Here is a 22,671-nt window from a genome sequence, read left to right on the forward strand (position 1 = left end):
CACCATGCTTTAAACTACATCTCCAGAACTTATTTATCTTATAATTGCAAATTTGTGTCTTTTGCCCACTTTCATTCATTTTGCCTACCCCAACCTCCCCTGACCTCTGGTGACCACCCATCTGTTCTCTGTATCTATGAGGTCTTTTTTTTTTTTAATTCTCATTTATGTAAGATCATAAAGTATTTGTCTTTCTTAGTCCAACTTATTTCACTTAGCATAATGCCCTGAAGTCCTATACATGATGCTGCAAATAGAATTTCCTCCTTTTTTAAAAAAATTTAATGTTTATTTATTTTTGAGAGAGAGAGAGAGTAAGTGGGCGAGGGGCAGAGAGAGGGGTACAGAGGATGTGAAGAGGGCTCTGTGATGTCAGCACAGAGCCTGATGCAAGGCTCAAACTCATGAACCATGAGATCGTGACCTGAACCGAAGTCAGACACTCAACAGACGAGCCACCCAGGCGCCCTGAATTTCCTCCTTTTTAATGGCTGAATAACATTCCATCATGTGTGTGTGTGTGTGTGTGTGTGTGTGTGTGTGTATCACATTTTTTGTCCATTCATCCATCGTTGGACACTTAGGCTGTTTCCAGGTCATGGCTATTGCAAATAAAGCTACAGTGAACGTAGGGGTGAGAATATCTCTACAAGTCTCTACAATCTCTACAAGTTAGTGATTTTGTTTTCTTCAGATAGATGCCCAGAAACGATATTGCTAGATCATGTGGCAGCTGTATTTTTAATTTTTTGAGGAATCTTCATATTGTTTTCACATTGCAAAGTGGTTTCACCAATTTGCATTCCCACCAACAGTGCACAAGCGTTCCCTTTTCTCCACTTCCTCACCAACACTTGTTATCTTTGTGATGATAGCCATTCTAACAGGTGTGGGTTGATAACTCTTTGAGGTTTTGATTTTCGATTATGTGATGATTAGTGATATTGAGCGCCTTTTCAAGCAGCTGTTGTATACAACATAACGATTTGGCCATTTGTATATGTTTTTTGGAAAATGTGCATTAGGTCCTCTACCCATTTTTTAATTAGATTGGCTGGTTTTTTGCTATCAAGCGGTTTGAATTCTCCTATATTTTGGATATTAATCCCTTAACAGATATATCATTTGCAAACATTTTCTCCCATTCAGTAGGTTGTCTTTTGCATTTTGTTGGTGGTTACCTTTGCTGTGTAGAAGCTTTTTAGCTTGACAGAATCCCATTTGTTTATTTTTGTTTCCTGTGGCTTTTGCTTTTGGTACCAAATCCAAATGATCCCTGCCAATGGTGATGTCAAGGAATTTACCCCTGTTTTCTTCCATGAGTTTTATAGTTTCATGGCTTACATCCAAGTTTTTAATCCATTTTGAGCTAATTTTTATGGATGGAATAAGATAGGATCCGGTTTCACTCTTTTCCACGTAGCTGTGCAATTTTCCGAGAAGCGTTTATTGAAGAGACTGTTCTTGCCCCATTGTGCATTCTTGGCTTCTTTGTCATTAATGAATTGACCGTATATACACGAGTTCAGTTCTGGGCTCTTTATTCTGTTCCATTGATCTATGTGTCTGTTTTTATACTGATACCATACTGTTTTGACTGCTGTAGATTCGTAATATAGTTTGAAATCAGAAATTAATTCTCCAGCTTTGTTCTTTTCTCAAGATTACATTCGTTGTCCAGGGGGTTTTGTGGTTCCTTATTTTAGGACTGTTTGTTCTATTTCCATAAAAAATGCCATTGGAATTTTGATAGAGATTGAATTGAATCTGTATATTGAATTGAATCTGAGTGGCATGGAACAATATTAATTCTTCCAATGCATGAGCACAGAATATCTTTCCAGTTATTTGTGTTTTCCATTTCTTTCAGCAATGTCTTAATACTTTTTAGTTAACGAGTTTTTCGTCTCATTGATTAAATTTATTCCTAGGGTTTTATTCCTTTTGATGCGATTGTAATTCGGGTTGCTTTTCAAATTTTTCTCTCTGATACTTCATTATTACTGTAAAGGAACCCAAGTGACTTTTGCATGTTGATTTTGTATCCCACAACGTTACTGGATTTGTTTATTAGCTCTAATAGTGTTTTCCCCTCAGTCTTTAGGGTTTTCTATGTATAATACCATGTCATCCACACATAGAGACATTTTTACTCGTTTTGCAATCTCGTATGCCTTTTATTTCTTTTTCCTGCCTAGTTGCTCTTGTTAGAGATCCCAGTACTATGTTGAATAAAAGTTGCTAGAGTGGGCATTTTTGTCTTGTTCCTGATCCTAGAGGAAAATTTTTCAGGTTTTCATCATTTAGTGTGGCGTTAGCTGTGGGTTTGTCACACACGGACTTTAGGATTTTTTTTAAAGAGAGCTCTTCTCCTGAAACAACTATCTAATCGGAACCTACGGGAAGAACAGACTCAAAGGAAAAAAGGAGTGCCTTAGCTGGCCTATGAAAACAAACAAACAAGATTAGGAGATGGAGAACAGACTGAAAACAAAAGTTAAGAATTGCTAAATAGTGTCTGCCCCTCCCCCCTCTTAAAAATAAATAAACATTAAAAATTAAAAAAAGAGAATTGCAAAATATTTTGTGAGACCAGTGTAAATACTGACAGCCAAGAAACAGCTTGAATGAAGTCCCCAAGCTCCCAGACCTTCCCATTCAGTGCCCTACGTGAATGTATTTTGGACTTCGATGACGAATAATTCATTGGACTGTCCTATATTTAAACTAAAAATTTTAAACATAAATAGTAAATGCCCCAGATTTGAGCAAATATGCCTTTAAACTCTTCCTGAGAGGAAACTTACATCCTTTTCTCTGTCCCTTGGAAATGGAAATCTTACTATCTTCCTAAAATGTAAACATCCAATAAGATAGATAACATTTGGCTAAAGCAACCACCTACAACCGCTTAGGGCTGAAAAACATAATAAAATTTTAAATAGAGGCTTTTTGGAAACAAACTGTCCTTGATCTTTTTAAATTTTTTTTTTTCAACGTTTATTTATTTTTGGGACAGAGAGAGACAGAGCATGAACGGGGGAGGGGCAGAGAGGGAGACACAGAACCAGAAACAGGCTCCAGGCTCCGAGCCATCAGCCCAGAGCCCGACGCGGGGCTGGAACTCACGGACCGCGAGATCGTGACCCAGGCTGAAGTCGGACGCTTAACAGACTGCGCCACCCAGGCGCCCCTGTCCTTGATCTTTTTAAAGGGCCCTTTGCCCACAATTTAGTATACAACCTTTATGAGATTATTTATTAAGGGCAAATGAAAATCTTAAAAGTCTTCCCCACCAATATTGGTAAAAAGTTTTAGCCATGAGTGAGCAGGTAACTGTTAACTTGATCCATCTACCAAAAACATAATTTGGATCCAACTATTGTCTATAAACGAGTGAGTTTTGTATTACTGTATCTGACTCATGGGTACAATTTTTAAATGAATGCTATAAGATCCCTATTTGTACCTGTCTGAATGTTTATGTATGTCCCCATGTGCATATTTTGTATATGGAGTGGTTTCCTACCTCAGGATGATATTGCCAAAATTCAGAAAAGAGCTCTGCTTTAAGTGATTCAGAAAGAAATAAGCACTTATATAAATTAAGTATTCCTAAAACTGCCAGAAAATCAAGAACGAACCCAAATGCGTTTTTTTTTTTTTGCAAGTCCATATGAGCTTGGATAATCTTTGATAAAATAGGCTATTTAATATTGTTAATTAATTAAAAGTCATTATGTCCTACGAGCTGTCAGCATTAAATGTAATGCAAAAATACAATTTTCTTCCACCTGGGTTTACTTGTCAAATAAGCTTAAGTTATCTTTACCAGTTAAGATTATAAAATTATAAATTCATGCTAAGGCATATGCTTAACTCTTAGTTTCTTTACTTCTGTGAGTTTTTAATATTTGCCTCACATGCATATGTTATAAAATTCCTTAACAAGAAAATAACTTTAGATGATGGCTGATTTATTTAACGTCTCATGAAATTTTCATGAATAGTCCAAGCATAATTGTTAAGAATACATGAGTTAAATTGAAGTGGAATAAAATTTATAAATGAGGCTTTCTGCTTAAAAATACTTTTCCAAATCTTGTCAGTAATTTAAAACGTTAATGTAATACTAAGCTAAATTAAACGATGTATATTCCTTGAAAAGGTAGGTCATTTTGAAATAAGATAAAATACTGCAACATTAATTGCTCAACACCAGGTTATCTACCTTTGGCCTCTTATTACAGACAGAACAGATATTTGGGTCTGTTAGTAAACACATTCTTTTACCTCTTAGAAAAATTGTACTGTGAAGAAATCCAGGTCTCTAAAAAGTATACAATTGGTGTATTCATAAATTTGCTAATTTGCTACCGAATGCTAGCATATGTAATGTGCAATTCACAATTGCTTCCTTGCTTTCACTAGAAATTAAGGTTACCAAGGATTAAAAATTCTAATCAATATATGTAGATAAACTACTAGGAATAATAAGGATGAAGGAAAAAGTTCTATGTGCAAATTCTTCAAGGAAAACAAGGCATTAAAAAAATTTTTTTTTAATGTTTATCTATTTTTGAGAGAGACAGAGCACAAGCGGGGAGCAGAGAGAGAGGGAGACACAGAATCCAAAACAGGCTCCAGGCTCTGAGCTGTCAGCGCAGAGCCGGATGCAGGGCTCAAACTCACAAACCGTGAGATCATGACCTGAGCCGAAGTTGGACGCTCAACTGACTGAGCCACCCAGGTGCTTCAGAATAAGGCATTTTTTGTTACACAAGATATGAGAGATGAAAGATGACTTTTTGTAAGAAAAAGGAGAATGATTTTATCCTACAGTAGTTTAAGGTTAAAGTTTGTTTCAGATGAGACAGAGGAAAATAAAGGACAAAAATGTAGATAGATACAGGAAGTTATAATAAGAAAGAAAAAAATTTTGTCTCATGTGGTCAAGCTATCTAAAATTAAATGTTATTTATCATAAGATTTTAAATGAATTTTAATATCAATAATGTGCTGATGATACAAGACTGGAGTTCACATTACTGGTCTGTTGTTTAAAAGATATGCTGAAAGGTTTTTCTTACCTATTAAGTAATTTGCCTAAAAAACAGATTCTGTGTCTTAACTCAATAATTTCCTATGCTTTGTGTTGTCTTTATCTTGTCTTTGATTTCTTAGGACAACTGAGACTTTTTTTTTTTTTAATTTTTTTAATGTTTTATTTATTTTTGAGACAGAGAGAGACAGAGCATGAGCAGGGGAGGGGCAGAGAGAGAGAGGGGACACAGAATCCGAAGCAGGCTCCAGGCTCCAGGCTCTGAGCGGTCAGCACAGAGCCCGATGCGGGGCTCGAACTCACAAACTGCGAGATCATGACCTGAGCCGAAGTCGAATGCTCAACCGACTGAGCCACCCAGGCGCCCCCAACTGAGACTTCTTAATGTTGAAAGTGCTAAGGTTTTTTTTAGTCACGTGACGTTCTACATTTGCTTTGAAATCTTTTATTGTCACTTTGGTTACATAGGTAACGAAGTATTGTTTCATAGTGACCTGTGATTGTATTTAGTCAGATGTACAAAGCTTTTGGCATTTCAGACAAATCTCCCCAAATCAAATTTCCCACAATTCTAAATGGGGTGGGTTTTTTTTTGTTGTTGTTTTTTTTAACCTGAAGACAACTTTGAGACTCTGTAGAGGTCACTTGGAAAATTTCAAAGGATTTGTTCTCTTACTTTGTGAAAGAGAGATATTAAGCCAATTAGGTTTAGTTGGTATGTTAAACTGCATGGGAAGCATTGTCAAATAAGAAGTGACTCTTTTTTATTTCTTTTCTTTTCTTTTTTAATGTTTATTTATTTTTCAGAGAGAGAGAGAGAGAGAGAGAGTGAGCAGGGAGGGGCAGAGAGAGAGGGAGATACAATCTAAAGCAGGTTCCAGCTCTAAACTGTCAGCACAGAGCCCAATATGGGGCTCAAACTCAAGAACCGTGAGATCATGACCTGAGCCCCAGATGCCTAACCGACTGAGCCACCCAGGTGCATCCTCTCCCCCCTTTTTCTTATTTATTTCTTTATTTATTTATTTATTATTTTAAAATTTTATTTATTTATTTATTTTGAGAGGGACAGAAACAGTGTGAGCCAGGGAGGGACAGAGAGAGTGGGGTGAGAGAGAGAATCCCAAGTAGGCTCTGCAATGTTGACACAGAGCCCAATGTGGGGCTCGAACTCTTGAAATTATGAGACCATGACCTGAGCCGAAACTGAGAGTCAGACACTTAGCCGACTGAGCCACCCAGGCGCCCCATCCCTCTCTCTTTTTAAAGGCTGAGCAAGAATTTGCTTTCTGCCTGATGGTCTTTACTTTTTTTTTTTTAAGATTATTTATTTTAAGAGAGACAGAGTAAGTAGGGGAGGTGCAGAGAGGGAGAAAGAGAAAATCCCAAGCAGGCTCCGCACGGCCAGCGCAGTGGGGCTCTGACTCACGAAACTGCAAGGTCATGACCTGAGCCAAAACCGAGAGTCAGACTCTCAACAGACTGAGCCACCCAGGAGCCCCTAAGAAGTGAGTCTTACCCTCCTTTAGTTATATTTGTGTGGACAGATGTTTTAATGCACATTATTCAGAAATCATGTAAGGTTTCTAGAAATTTCTCAGTACCCATGTTATCAGTCATAATTCCAGTAATTACAAACTGTTGTATGCCACAGAAATAACAAACTTTACTTGTCAATTATCCCATAATGAACTTCCATAAGATTTTATTTTGTCATCCACATACAACTAATGTTTTACTTTCAGTCTTTCGGAAAGCATTTGCAGTCAACTAAAGGTGAACGTGCGTATCTTCAAGTAGATTCATGGGGAAAACTCTGGTAAGTAATCTGAAATACAGGTTTCTGATAACTTTCATAGCATGCCACCGGGCTGGGTAGAGATTCACGAAACTCCAATGGAGAAAGTGATGAATTCATAAAATTGTTAATCCCAAATCAAGCAAAACAAGAATTAATTCATGGAACTGAATACACTGAAGATGATTATAATTTTTATGGCCCTTTTGTTTGAAATATCGCTGGTTCTTTACTGTTTCACTTTCCAGATTTAAAGAATCTTTTTTCTCTTCTCTCTTATCAATAACTTACAGCAACGTGTTAAAGTATACCTTTGTGAAACCTTTGTGAAACCCCTCCTTTTTGACCTCTCTGATCCTTCCAGAATTTGGAAACTCTTATCGAGGACTCTTATTTTCATGGTAACACAATTATTTGCGTAAGTTTAATAAGAATCTGTTTTCCTTGTAAACATAGCACAATTTGAAACTTTGGTTATGTTACCAAGGGTTTGACTGGAATGTCACATTTGAGAACGGTGTGCATACAATCAGATAAGACCAGACATTTTTTTTTTTTAATTTACGTTTTACTTATTTAAGTTATCACTACACCCAACATGGGGCTTGAATTCATGACTCTGAGATCAAGAGTCACATGCTCCTCCGACTGAGCCAGCCCGGTGCCCCTATGACCAGACAGTTTAAAGGAACTAATTTTGACTGTAGGGAGCCAATGCTTACAGAGTCCTCGTGGGATATCTACCTGATACCCGGCTTACAGGGTTCCTGGCCTTCTAAGTGAGTAAGGAAGATCACTTTGAGGCAGGCCCAGGAACATTAAAATATATTGGAAACCTCAAGAAAGAAGGAATTCACTCAAACCTAAAGGCACTACAGGTAAAGACTGATGGCAAGTCCTTGGCGTGGCTTCCTACCCTCAAGAGGCTTTTTAAAAGTCTCATCTAAACGGGAACCCTCTTGCACTGTTGGTGGGAATGCAAATTGGTGCAGCCGCTCTGGAAACCAGTGTGGAGGTTCCTCAGAAAATTAAAAATAGACCTACCCTATGACCCAGCAATAGCACTGCTAGGAATTTATCCAAGGGATACAGGAGTACTGATGCATAGGGCCACTTGTACCCCAATGTTCATAGCAGCACTCTCAACAATAGCCAAATTATGGAAAGAGCCTAAATGTCCATCAACTGATGAATGGATAAAGAAATTGTGGTTTATATACACAATGGAATATTACGTGGCAATGAGAAAAAATGAAATATGGCCTTTTGTAGCAACGTGGATGGAACTGGAGAGTGTGATGCTAAGTGAAATAAGCCATACAGAGAAAGACAGATACCATATGGTTTCACTCTTATGTGGATCCTGAGAAACTTAACAGGAACCCATGGGGGAGGGGAAGGAAAAAAAAAAAAAGAGGTTAGAGTGGGAGAGAGCCAAAGCATAAGAGACTGTTAAAAACTGAGAACAAACTGAGGGTTGATGGGGGGTGGGAGGGAGGAGAGGGTGGGTGATGGGTATTGAGGAGGGCACCTTTTGGGATGAGCACTGGGTGTTGTATGGAAACCAATTTGTCAATAAATTTCATATATTAAAAAAAAAAAGTCTCATCTGAGTTATTTAAAGTTCCAGCAGTGCAGACTTAAAAGAGCCTAAAAGATCAATTACTATTTTTGCTGTGCTTATGCAAATAATCAGGCCAAGTTTAATGAGACTAGATTTATTTTGCAAATTAGTCTTTACTTTGATTGTCTTTGATAGAAATTAGAGTGACTGTAGAGAGTCATTTCCCATTTTTCTCTCACCCTTCTGCCTTGGCACCACTGAGAACGAAAACCTGACCTCACAGATCCTTATTAAGACCATCCAAAGGGCTCTGTAAGCAAATGACGGATGCTTCCGTGCTCTGCCCTGAAAACTAACCACGTCTGTGACGCCGGTGCACCTGCCATCACTAAAGACATTCAAACTGCGAACCAGGAAAGCCGGAAGCTGGATTATCACAGCCATCTTCACCCCGCCGTCTAAAGAGGTTTTGATCCCAGCCTCCAGGAGTCTTTTTGACTGACTTCCATCTGATCCCCAAAATTGGATTTATAATTTGCTTCATTCATTCACTTTTGGTTTTCTTTTGGTTTCCACAGGAATGCTGCTTCCTGAAAAATGAGTTTCAGTGGGCAGAATGAAAGGTATCAGAATATGCCACCCCCACAGGTGCCTCTTTGTCATAGGGATTAGTTTGAGCTAAAGGCAATTGAGGACCAGCATATGTAGGAAGAGCTCTTCAGCTCCCCTTACTACCTAAAATGGAGTACAATTTTCCCCTTTTGTAAAGGAAAATTTACATTTAAAAAAGGAAATTGCCATTGGTAAAGATGTGTCTCACCAGGGAGAGACAGATCTACACCCAGAGACGACTCACCTGAGAGACTCTTATCTGCAGAGCAAGGCAACCCTTATTTACTATATATTTTCTACCTTCCCCTTTCCAAAACATGCCTCTCCCGCCTAGAAGCTCAAACCTCTTTTCTTTTGTTTAGCCTAAGATCACATATAAAGCCTCATTCATCTAGCTGCCTCCTTGAGTTTTCATTTTGTTGAAGCAAAATGTATATGCATGTATATGCATGTAGCCTTCTCTCTCTCTCTCTCTCTTGTTCATCTGTTTCTTATCAGTTTCATTGGAGGGCTTGGTTGGTGAACCTAGGAAGGTAGAGGGAAAAAAAGGCTTTCCTTCCCTTCACTGTCAAAGACCCTGGAAATGAGTGAGGCTAGGGGTTCTGAAGTAGTGCACAGATGGGGGGCTGATACATACAAATAGTAAGTAATGAAGTGGGACTCCAGACCTGTCAGCCTGGCCTCAAGGTCCACACTTCATTGAACTTGAAGTAATTTCATGAATTTCTTCGATAGCTTTTATTTTTAATCAGTCTCTCCAGTAGAATGTAAGCCTCTTGAGGAAATGGCATTTGTCGATCTTATTCTCCATTATATCCTCAACATGGAACCCAGTCCCTGACTCAAGAAGGTGCTCAGTAAATATTTGTAGAATGAGTGAATAAAGGGTTCCTGTACAGGAAATGGATTTTAAGGTGGTGTTGTTCATGTCACCATTCAAAGTGAAAACACTATTAGTTACTGAATGGGCAAATAAGACTTATCAAGTGAAGGTGACAGACTGCAAGGAAATGACGTGGTTGGTGTAGCTTGCTCAGGTTTCCAGCCAGCCCTGGAAGTCCTTGAACTCTGGAGGATATCATTAAGGAAATAGGAAGGAAACACCGTTGGAAATTCCTTAGGAAGTTCAAAAAAGGAAACATAGAGAATCGGGCATGTTGTATGATACACAGGACGTTATTTAAAGCAGGTTTTTAAAACTGTGAATCTATAAGTGGGTTATAAAAATCCAGGAACTCCATACAATTTTACACAACAACATGTCTCTATATATTCATACACAAATTCCTAAGCAATAGTTTCTTTCATATTTGGAAATAAATCCATAACTTCCACATGATTGGGAAATGCTAATTGATTATAGGAACTCATAGGTAATCTAGATCCATGTTCAAGTGAAGAAACCAGGGGCACCTGGGTGGCTCAGTTGGTTGAACATCTGACTCTTGATTTCAGCTCAGGTCATGATCCCAGAGTCATGGGATTGAGCCCTGCATTTGGCTTTGCACTGAGCGTGGAGCCTGCTTAAGATTCTCTCTCACCCTTTCTCTCTCTGCCCTTCTTCCCCACTTGCATGGTCTTTCTAAGAGAAAGAAAGAAAGAAAGAAAGAAAGAAAGAAAGAAAGAAAGAAAGAAAGAAAGAAAGAAAGAAAAGAAGGAAAAGAAGAAAGAAAGAAAGAAAGAAAGAAAGAAAGAAAGAAAGAAAGAAAAGAAAAGAAAAGAAAGAAAGAAAAGAAAGAAACCAAAGTCCAAAGATGTTATGGGATCTGCTAAAATTCAAACAATAAACTGAGTGACAAGAGGGACCAGGACTCAGGTCTCCTGATTCCTAATTTAGTGTTCTTTGCTGTGCCTCAATGCCTTCCTGAAATTAAGTCATAGAATACTGTGTGAAGCAAAAAAAGGAATTTAATTTCTTGGAAAAAAGAAGTAAAAATCTAGACAGATCCATTAGAAAGATTAAATCAGTAGAACCATATAAGGCTATAGGAGCCTTTAGGTATACCTAATGCTTCCCTGATTTTAGGTGAAAAATGACTCTAAATGTCCTGAAATGTTTATTTTTCAGGATGGTGAAGGAATATGAAAGAAAAGACCTAAATAATTATTCAGCCATTCAGCTGAGAAACAGTGAGGACTAGATTATCTTCATTCGGTATATAAATATGAACATCTATCAAAGTTGTCCACAAGAAAGAATTTTACAAAGCATTGTGAACATTTGATTGTCTTTTGCAATATAGTCTCAAGGGTATTTAAGTAAATGAAGTCTTCAAACTCCAGTCCCCATATTAGGCAATCATGCTAGGCAGAGAATGTCAGACTATCAGGAGACCGAGTTCAAATCTTGCAGTAGTCACTAATTCATTGACTTGGACAAGTCAACTTCTGTTTCTCAACTTTTTCCATCTTCAGAGTGGAAAAAATGTTGATCTTAGGCAGTGTTTTTCAAACTTTTTGTGTGCGGTTTTTTATTTTTAAAAATTTAACTTTTTTGACGACCACCCATTGTAAGACGCATAGTTTATGCTATCTGCATGAATGAACATATATGCCTATAACTGAACCATAAGTTTCATATAACAGTATCAACTCAGTATATTCAGGGCACTCTGATATTTTCTACTCTATTAGGTTAGGCTCTGTTTCTTTCTTTTTTTAAAGTGCATGTTATGACCCGTTAAATTGATTTCATGACCTACCAATGGGTCATAACCTACGGTTAAAAAGACATTATGAAAAACATTAAGGTCGCTCTGGCTTTTATATTCTACTGATAAACTCTCTCCAAGGACCACAAGTCAATAGTAAAATCAATTTACTTGAATTTCTATTTTACCCTCTCCCTTATTTTGATGGTAAGAATGGATAATGATAAAGAATTTCAGGTGGCAAAAGGGAAAGCGGGAACTTTAAGCATTCCATGAAGGGAAATTCGGCCAGTAATTTAACATTAACCTTCGAGAAAAGCCAAGACATTCACAACTAAACTAGGGTATTTTTACTGACATTTTAAGAAGACCACCTGCGAACCGTTGAAGTGTTAAGGGCTTCCTAAGAGAATATTTAAGAGAAGAGGGAGACTGGGCAGGTAAGAAGAAGGACGAAGAAGGAGAAAAAGAGGTAAATGTTCAGGTGTTGGGCTGTGCCAGCCTCTCTGACTCTCGCTGGTGGGAGGCTTAGCTTCTGTGACAAACCCCCTCTATACATGTGAAATGGACATTCTGAGCCACGTCGGCCTGTCCCACTGTGAAAACGCTCCTTTTAGATCACAAATCTGACCATTACACTTCTGCTTAAGATTCTTCAGGAATTCTCAGCATCTCCAGGATAATGTGCAAACTCTTTAGCATGGCGCACAAACCACTCCTAATTGGATTGCATGTTCTCCCATATCCCCCGGACCCGTCCACACCCCAGTGTGCATACGCCATCACCAGTTATTATCAAATGTGTGCAGTTCCCTAAACCTCCCTTATAATGCCTCTTTTTTTCAGTTCGTTTCTCCTTCTAGAATACCCTCGTCTCTGCTTACCTTTTCTATTCCCTCAAGTCTTTTTCTTTTTAATGTTTATATATTTATTTTGAGAGAGAGAGAGAGGAAGGGGCAGAGAGAGACAAAGGGAGAGAGAGAAAATCCAAGGCAGGCTCCGAGCTGTCAGCACAGAGCCTGACCAGGGGCTCGATCTCACAAACCATGAGATCATTATGTGAGCTGAAATCAAGAGTTGGACGCTTAACCAACTGAGCCTCCCCAGGTGCTCCTCTATTCCCTCAAGTCTTAGTACATGTGTCCTTTCTCTGTCATTCCCCACGTGTCTGTGCTCCTCTAACACTGGGCCTGCCCCAGTCACAGATGCTAACACCGTATATTGCAACACATATCTGTTCATCTTTCCCACAAGATGGTGACTTCCTTGAGAGCAGGGGTCATGTCCCTCCTATTCATAGGTGAACAGTACCCAGCACATAAAGTTCCATAGATATCTGTTAACAGAATGAACATGGAAGGACCTTCCTATATTCCACTTGTCCCAGCTACTCAGAGTAACTGCAAGTTCTGAAATTCAGTTCTGATGCCTTCCGGTTAAGTGTAATCAGATTAAGTAGATAATCCTTCAGTCTCCCAGCAAAACTTGAGCTAAATCTTCACATAATAAGTAAACTGTGAGTCCTGGTTAAAATAGATCGTGATTAAGCCAAATGGGAACATAAGCTCCTGGCAGTCCATCAAGAGAACGTTGTTCCTAGAAGGGCCCCTCGAAAAACGTCTGGAATTAAGAGTGGAAAAAACTCCGAAAAACCCAGGGGAGAATCACCAGATTTTAGAAAATTTAGCTTTTCGACTGTATCCCCTATACCAGTGGAAAAGAGATAACCATGGCTAATGGTAAAACTCATATGCTGGAAAGAAAGCAAAGCATTCTTAACTCATCACTATATTCCTACTTTGATTATTAAAAGAGTAGGATTTCACTAAAACAATACATCCCTGGTGTGAGGAACAAGTAACAAGGGATCAGCATCATTCATTTTAAAAATATGGTAAATAAAACAAGAGAGCCCATTAAATCCAACAAGGGAAATGATCGGAGGAACAAAGGTAATAAATGTTAGCCTCAAGAGGAAATAGAATGAAATATCTGATCTTGGAAAATGAACAGAGGTGAGCCTAATGAAAGCCCAAGATACAGAGGGGATGAAAGAGACCATGATTCTAGAATTTTTTGGCTTTTGGAGTGGAAGATGCTTTTGGAATGGAAGCCATTTTAGATTTGGTAACTTTCCAGGAAACACAAGAGGACAACCAGGAAGTAAAAAATATGCTTCCATTAAATTGCTGATAAAAAACAGGTGAGGAAATGCAAAGAATTAAGGACATGGTTTAAATCTCCCCGTTCCTAAAGAACAGAGGAACTGAATAAAGTAAATGCATTTATTGGTTATCAGGAAGACTAAAGAAGTCCGATTTCAAAATTACTCCCCACTGAATCAAATTCTGGTCCTCAATGATCTCTGAAAGAAAAAAATGCCTATATGTACAGACATATATGAATGTATATGAATATAAGTAGTAAAATTACCTGCATTTTTGAGGACAATTCAAGATACTAATGTGATTATATTTTCATCATTGTTGGAATTTTGTCCTTAAAATTAATGACGGTTGTTTGTTAGTGATAAAACTAATTTTTTAAAAATATTTTTTCCTCTTATTTATATTATCAAAAGTTGTGATGATGAACATATATTACTATTATAATGAAGAAAAATTCCCTTTCCACCCTTTCCCCCCCCCACCCAAAAAATTCTGAACAGGATAATTATTATTATTATTATTATTATTATTAATTTTTTTTTAATTTTTTTTCAACGTTTATTTATTTTTGGGACAGAGAGAGACAGAGCATGAACGGGGGAGGGGCAGAGAGAGAGGGAGACACAGAATCGGAAACAGGCTCCAGGCTCCGAGCCATCAGCCCAGAGCGCGCCGCGGGGCTCGAACTCACGGACCGCGAGATCGTGACCTGGCTGAAGTCGGACGCTTAACCGACTGCGCCACCCAGGCGCCCCGGATAATTATTTTTTAAGAGAGAGAGAGCGCGCAAGTGAGCAAGGTGGCAGAGAGAGAAGGAGAATCACACGAAGGGCAGAGAGAAAGAGAGAGAGAGAGAGGAGAGAGAAGCAGAGCTCACCCAAAGACGGGCTCATGCTCCCCCGATGTGGGACTTGAACTCATGTACTGTGGGATCATGAGCTGAGCCGAAGTCAGATACTTAACCGACTGAACCACCTAAGCTCCCTGTATAAGACAATATTTTAAAAATTTGATTTATTTGATCTCTTGTGGTAGAAATATGACAAAATTGATCCCACGAATTCAAATCACTCCCAAGATATTCCTAGGAAATTAGACTATTCAAAAGAGCATCAAATCCAGTCTCCTAAAACTAGAACCTGGAGGACAGCAGCTTTAATTAACCCCTTCCCTCTGGGCAGAGGTGAACTTTTATTGTGTTACTTGAAATAAGTAAACAAATATGACTAAGAGATTTTGATTTTGATTCAGCCGTTGACTGTCTTCTTACCAATTTCCTCGACCGAAGGAACAGAAACCAACTCGCGGAGCTCAGATTTTTTAAAAAGCGCGTCTAGGGGCGCCTGGGTGGCGCAGTCGGTTAAGCGTCCGACTTCAGCCAGGTCACGATCTCGCGGTCCGTGAGTTCGAGTCCCGCGTCGGGCTCTGGGCTGATGGTTCAGAGCCTGGAGCCTGTTTCCGATTCTGTGTCTCCCTCTCTCTCTGCCCCTCCCCCGTTCATGCTCTGTCTCTCTCTGTCCCAAAAATAAATAAACGTTGGAAAAAAATAAATAAATAAAAAGCGCGTCTATTTTTAAGGACAGAGAGAACTCACAAAAACACTGTTCAGTCCAGCCGCATGGGAGCCGAGGATGGGGAGTGGTCAGCTGGCAGGCCAGGGAGAGAGCTCCGTAAGTCCTGGCGCCACGTGGCCTCTATTCTTTGGCATTTTCTCAATATCTGCTCCGTGCTTATCTCTGCAGAGCAGATCCTTTCACAAATTCAAAATTTCTGCAGTTCGATGATTTTGGCCCACACGTGGCTTTTTCTCGGCCACAAAGCTGGCTCCAGGCATGATGCTACGTAACAGATAAGCTTCTAGCACCTACCACACAAACTCTCAGAAAGCCGACTCCACATTGGTTCTAAGAGAAGATGCCCATTGTCTCAGCTCCGATGAGGTTTACGTCGCTGTTCCAATCGGCAAAGGTAAAGGAACCGGATACGGTGCTTTCACATGGCCACCTAGCCCACCTCTTCAAAAGAGCCTTTTCTGGGGTCCTTTCCGGAGAAGGGGCTTGGTGTTAACAGCTACCCAAAATATACTTAGGATCGTTTACTGAGCAACTTTGGGCGAATCGTTATATTTAGTAACGGGATGAAAGGGTTGTTGTGTGGTTCTTCCTTGCCTCTTCCACCCCTCTCCTCAAGTATCCTGGTCGTTTTGGGGGGGCTGCCAAGAGCCCCAGTCCCAGGCCTTCCCTTACGAGTAAGACCCCAGCTCCAAAAGCATGTACGCTCCTTCTCCCCTCCAGTCACATTCCTGGAGCGGTCAGCTTTTTCCTAGCTAAAACAGATCAGCTAATTCCTACTGAGGTACTAACCAGTGAGGTGACTTTCTAGCAAGCCATTCAACCTCTCAGGGATTTCGTTTACTTATCCCTAAAGTGACAGAACTTGAACTGATTGACTCTTTTTTTTTTTTAAGTTTATTTTTTTTTAATTTTTTTTAACCTTTATTTATTTTTCTGAGACAGAGCATGAACGGGGGAGGGTCAGAGAGAGAGGGAGACACAGAATCGGAAACAGGCTCCAGGCTCTGAGCCATCAGCCCAGAGCCTGACGCGGGGCTCGAACTCACAGACCCTGAGATCATGACCTGAGCCGAACTCGGATGCTCAACCGACTGAGCCACCCAGGCGCCCCTATTTATTTATTTTTGAGAGAGAGAACGAGAGAAAGCGTGGGCAGGGGAGGGGCAGAGAGGGAGAGAGAATCCCAAGCAGGCTGTACATTATCGGCACGGAGTCCAACTTGGGGCTCCGTCTCATGAACCTTGAGACCATGGCCTAGGCCAAAATCAAGAGTCAGCTGTTCAAGCAACGGAGCCACCCAGGCACCTTAGACCGGTCGATTCTTAAGTTGTTTCCTAGTATAATGTTCTAAATTCCGAAGATAGAAGTTGAAGATCACCCCTTGAAGGTTATTTGCATTTTTAAGGACCATTCCATTCAGAATAATAACAGCATCCATTTAATGCTTAGCATATGTTAGACACTCTTCTAAGAGCTTTACATGTAATAATTTCTTTGACCCTTAAAACAACCCAGGTAAGAGAGTGTGTTAATTAGAATCATATTCACTGCGGTAAATAAGTGCTGAATATATGGACCTTAAATACAGTCAAAGTGTATTTCTTATTGGCATCGCAGGCCGGGATGACGGGTGTTCCTGATCTGTGGTAGCTTTCTTCCATTTGGTGATTCAGAAACCCGGGTGCCGTCCTCCTCCCTGCCCTTTTGTGGCCCCGCCACCTCCTGGATCTCTCTGTCATCTGCTTTCAACTACAGAAGGGAAAAGAGACTACAGAAAATTCAGGAAGTGCCGGACTTTGCAAGGGACTGAAAGCCCCCATCTCATCTAAAGGCCGTGAACTGGCAGCCAGGGCGAAATCTGGCTCAGAGATGAGATGTGCTTTGTTTGACTCATTATTTGAATTGGGTGTCCACATCTTTAAAAAAAAAAAGGAGGGCTCACATTTTTAATTTTTTTCACATTTATTTATTTATTTATTTATTTATTTTAAAATTTTTTTTTCAACGTTTTTATTTATTTTTGGGTCAGAGAGAGACAGAGCATGAACGGGGGAGGGGCAGAGAGAGAGGGAGACAGAATCGGAAACAGGCTCCAGGCTCTGAGCCATCAGCCCAGAGCCTGACGTGGGGCTCAAACTCACGGACCGCGAGATCGTGACCTGGCTGAAGTTGGACGCTTAACCGACTGCGCCACCCTGGCGCCCCTCATTTATTTATTTTTTGAGAGACAGAGCACAAGTGGGGGAGGGACAGAGAGAGAGGGAGACACAGAATCTGAAGCAGGCTCCAGGCTCTGAGCTGTCAGCACAGAGGCCTGAGGTGGGGCTCGAACCCGTGAACCACGAGATCATGACCTGAGCCGAAGTTGGATGCCCAACCGACTGAGCCGCCCAGGCGCCCCTCAGGGAGCTCCCATTTTTCAAAAATCTAGATTCGCTCTTGAAAAATCGTAAGACTTGGTGCCTCTGAGTGGCCAGCGTTTCCCCATGGCTGTGACGAGAACTAGCCGCTGAAATGCCCTTTGGACATTACAGTACAGTACCCCCCACTTGCCCAGAGCCCTGCTCCAGCTCGTTTACATAACCTGCCCAGACTCTGTTGGCAGGATCCGAGTTCGCAACCCTTGCTAGACCGACCTGTTTGTTTTTCAGAGCTAAGGAAGGGAGGCCCAGAGAAGCCAAGTGATTCACTCGTCCACGTCACTTTTTCTCACGTAACGGGGCTCAGATAGCTAATAAGAGGGTGCTGTGTCCATACGTTCCCTTCTCCATCTCATACTTTCTCCCGGAGAGATTTGGGAAGTACGCATACAATCTGAGGAAATTGTGTTTTGGGCAGGAAGACACAAAGATGACGTCAACCAGCGGATAAGCTAGAGAGGTCCACTGACTGGAACTCAAGAGACTTGGATAGGAAATTATTAGTGGGAGGAAGTGGAAGGAAGAGAGAGGTTACATGCATACTAAGGGCACGGGACAGAAGCACGCGTGGAAGAACCAAGGTGAGGCGAGGAGAAAGAGCAAAGGAGGCACTGAGTTGCTCTGTTCCTCTAGAGAGGAGAGCCTTGCTGGAAAGCAGCTGTTGCCAAGGGGGAGAAAAGGAGGCCGCCAAACGGAGACAAAAATCAAAACTGATCAGAGACAAAATAATGAGAACTGTAAGAGATTTCTTCTTCAGATTTGTTTATTTTGCACAGCCACAGAAGCCCTGCAAAGAAAAGGCAGAGATTTCTCAAGGTTGTAATAAGTTCTCAGGCAACCTTGAGAAACAATGATCTAAAACAATGAAGGTCTGCATGAAAAGAAAGAAAGAAAGAAAGAAAGAAAGAAAGAAAGAAAGAAAGAAAGAAAGAAAGAAAGAAAGAAAGAAAAAGAAAGAAAGAAAAAGAAAGAGAAAGAAAGAAAGGAAGAAAAGAATCTCCCCCAGAACCAAAAATGCAAATGGGGTAGTTTTACCGAGAATTGGCCGTTTAAGCGTTCAGCAAAAGTTTTTCTAGAAAGAAAAATGAACCAGGACTGAGGCACAGGACTTTTTCTTAGGGAGGAGGGGAATCTCCGGACTGGTTCCACTGCAAGGCTATAGGATCCACAGCACATGCTATTGTATGAGTTCACTGGAAAGATTCACAGAAGTAACAAAATGATATTTGAGATCCTGACCGGAGCCAAAGCAATAGGGAAGGAGTAATGTAGACAATTGGTAACCTTAAAAAGAAAGAAGGAAAGAAAGAAAGAAAGAAAGAAAGAAAGAAAGAAAGAAAGAAAGAAAGAAAGAAAGAAGAAAGAAGAAAGAAAGAAAGAAAGAAAGAAAGAAAGAAAGAAAGAGAAAGAAAGAAAGAAAGAAAGAGAAAGAAAGAAAAGATTCATGTGCAATTAGCATATGAAAGTCAAAATGGCTGGATGCTGGCCCTGGTTCTGCCATTAATGGGTTGGGTGGTTTGAGTCTCTCGCTTCACTTCTCTAAGGCTCAGTTTCCTCAAGCTGTGAAGTGAGAAGCTTGGGTTGAGTCTCAAGGTGTTCTTCCCAGCTCAGCTGCAGCAGCCCAGGAGAACTTGTTAGAAATACAAATTCTTCGGTCTCATCGCGGACCAACTGATGCCCTGCAGTCTGTGTTGTAACCAGCCCTTTGGCTGAAAGCCTCTGAGGTTTGAGAACCACTGAGCAAGCCACCGGCTAGATGTTCTCCACCGACTGCTGTAAATACTCTTAATTCTCAATGAGAGAGGAAACAGAGCTGGGTTCCTTCTAGCTGGCATTAAAGATTTTTTAAATTAAAATTTTTTAATGTTTATTTATTTTTGAGAGAGGCAGAGAGAGAGAGAGAGAGAGAGAGAGAGAGAGAGAGAGAAACAGTGCTAGCAGGGGAGGGGCAGAGAGAGAGGGAGACACAGAATCTGAAGCAGGCTCCTGGCTCCCAGCTGTCAGCGCAGAGCCCGACGCGGGGCTCAAACCCGTGAACCGCGAGATCATGACCTGAGCCGAAGTTGGACACTTAAACGACTGAGCCACGCAGGCGCCCTAAGATTTTTTTTAAAACATGTTCAACGTGACAAGGCATGATTATTTGTTTCAAATGATGCAAGTGTTTGGTTAACCATTTGATTTTGGGAGACATAAGAACAGCCACGCACAGGCAAGGAGCATCCCAACAGTGAAACAAAGTGAATTGAAGCTAAGTTAAAAACCACAGATGGCAAGACAAGGACAGTCACATATGCATCAGCAGTAATCTCCCTGTGAGGGAACATACAAATTAGGACAGGTTCAGTGTGCAGAGTAAAGAGAAGGATCTATTCCTTTCAATGTTTAAGTTCTACAGGGTACCAAAAAAAAAAAAAAAAAAAAAAAAAAAAGAATACGCTGGTAGCTCAGTAAATAAACTGCCTTATAATTAGCTATTTTATATTAATAGTACTTATGTTTACAAAAAAGGTCTTCAAGGCTCATTGGAAGTTTTAGTGGTGTTTTCCGGCTCCAAGGTAGAGCTCTAATACCAAAAGACAAAGGAAAACACAAGCAAGGAAGCAAAAGAAATGAGACAAACCAACGTCAAAATCAACCTCCGTCTGTCCAGGAGTAGTTGAAGATGACTTGGACGGCACAACTCGGGGATTTTAGTTTGCTTTCCATAGCACCTTCTTCTGGGTCTTCTTCCTTTGCTCTTTAATGTCTTGTCCTTGTCAGTCATTATGCATTATGACTCTTAACGCTTGGGTGTGAATAAATGTTACAATGTGCTCTGTTGATCAGGCATTTTCATGTGGTTTTTCCTAATGAATTCTTGAATGCAAGGTCTTGTCATCCATGAAAGGAGCTATAGGTATCACCTACTATTGGGAAATACTTGAAATGGCGCAGGAAAGCCTCCAAGGTCAGAAAGGACAGTAAGGAAAGTTGATCTGACTTAGTGATCTTCTTAGCAACCTTCTCAGAGCGATTGGGAGCAGTGGTGGTAGAGGAAGTGGAGCAGCATGGGAGGTGGAGTAGCAGGGGGGGTGGAGTAGTGGGGGAGGTGGAGTAGCGGGGGAGGTGGAGTAGCGGGGGAAGTGGAGCAGGGAGCTGTCCAGAAGCCTGTGGTAAAATGAACAGAGACTCTGCTGACCTTTCTGCTAAAAGAACTTTCTCCCACCGAAGGACAACCTGCAGGTTGGCTAGGCAAGACAGTCTGTATTCCCTGTTGCAAAATCTCTCCCAGGGTTGAAGTCTTCCTACCTTCCAATCAGCTCTCTCCCATCCTTCCTGCTTCTCTGCCCCATCTTTTTGTGCATGGCTATGGATCAGCTCATCTCCCTTCCCCCCCTAACCGTGATCCGTCTTCTGTCCCAGGGGCCAGGGCTGTTGTGTTGGTTAGGCAGGCTGTGCCCTACGCAAAAGGGCTCACGCAAGTGGCACCATGCAGAGGGACAAAGGGAGGCTGAGATTTACCCCTCATTAAACCCCGCCTTGGAGGAGTGCCTTTTTCTGACTCACACACAGGCACCCGAAGCTAGCCACAATCATGCCAGGACCCCCCACCTTGTATATTGGGGCACATCTGACACTATAGTACTTTCCTTAAAGAAATTCCTCTTGACTACTCTCTAGACTAACCCATGCTTCTCGTTCCCTCTGTAAAACATACCGTGAGAGCTGTGCCCGCGGCACATCCCTGCCTGCTGTTGGTAGACACTCTCTCGTATGCTCCGGGCACATCTACTCCCTCTAGTTAGGCTCTATGTATATCAAGCGCTCCTAGCTGTTCCCAGACTGGTTTCTACCAGTTGTGCTTGTTGTTTTAATTACCCAAATTAATTAAATATTGAATAAACTGATGACATCGTGTAAAATGAGTGTTGTGGTTTCTGTACAAACTACATTCAGCAGCTGCAAAAAGAAATCGCTGTTGATACGGCTGAGGGGAGACAACTAACTGGAAAAGGTTGGCCAAATGAAAATGCGAAGGCTGAGATTCTGTACTTGAAAGACTTTGTGTGTGATTTGAAGTCCTTGATTCCCTTTAAAGAAACCCAGGCAAGAAATCGTGGACCAGGAATTATAGGTGTCATTTATGAATGAAAGGTACCACCGTAGTCCACAGTCCCATGTGGACATAGACACATATGCACATAGAAATAGAAACGTCTGTGCTATTTTTAGCAGTTTTTCCAATTAATCAATTGTCAACCAGGTCATGTCAGATAAGAAGGCTTCTATAGAATTTTATTAGGTGCTTAATGAGATTTGCCTATGGTAGCTCTCGCCCGTTGTGGTGCCTTTCTGTGCAACTTGAAGTATCTCATAGGACATCAGCCTTTACTAACAGTATTTTTTGTTTTTCAATCTTTTTTTTTTTAATTTTTCAATTGCTAACAATATTTTTGACAATAAAAGCATAAAATCATCCTCAGTAACAAAAGAAACAAAAGAGTCATCCTCAACAACAGCCATACAATCGCATCTAGGCCAACTCAAAATATATATAAAAAAATCTTTTGAATCCAATTGGACTTTATGAAACATGCTTCGCTACAGATGAGAACCGGACGCACATTCTATCTGGCAACCACAAATCAATATTTGGCACCTCTGCTGGAAATTTTGTAAAAATTGCCTTTTAAAAAGTTCACACTGACTAAAACCCAGCTGGGTATAACAAACTCAGAACTTTTCTTAGGAAGGGTGATTTAAAGTGAAGTTAATTATTCATTAAGGGAGGCAGAAAGAACTGGAGAAGAAGTTTTGTTTCATCATTTCCCAACCATTT

At 40.7% G+C, this 22,671-nt stretch overlaps 1 protein-coding gene across 1 annotated transcript in view; it reads left to right on the forward strand.

The window, feature by feature from the left end:
• The window catches only part of ETV6 (ETS variant transcription factor 6), a 315,993-nt gene that overhangs the window by 19,992 nt on the left and 273,330 nt on the right, over window positions 1–22,671 (forward strand). The window contains exon 2 of the mRNA XM_045061379.1: window positions 6,808–6,881. The gene's annotated coding sequence lies outside the window, so the exon portion shown is untranslated. The remainder of the gene's footprint in view (window positions 1–6,807; window positions 6,882–22,671) is intronic.

The sequence above is a fragment of the Felis catus genome, chromosome B4 (genome assembly GCF_018350175.1).
Source record: "Felis catus isolate Fca126 chromosome B4, F.catus_Fca126_mat1.0, whole genome shotgun sequence".
Taxonomy (NCBI): domain Eukaryota; kingdom Metazoa; phylum Chordata; class Mammalia; order Carnivora; family Felidae; genus Felis; species Felis catus.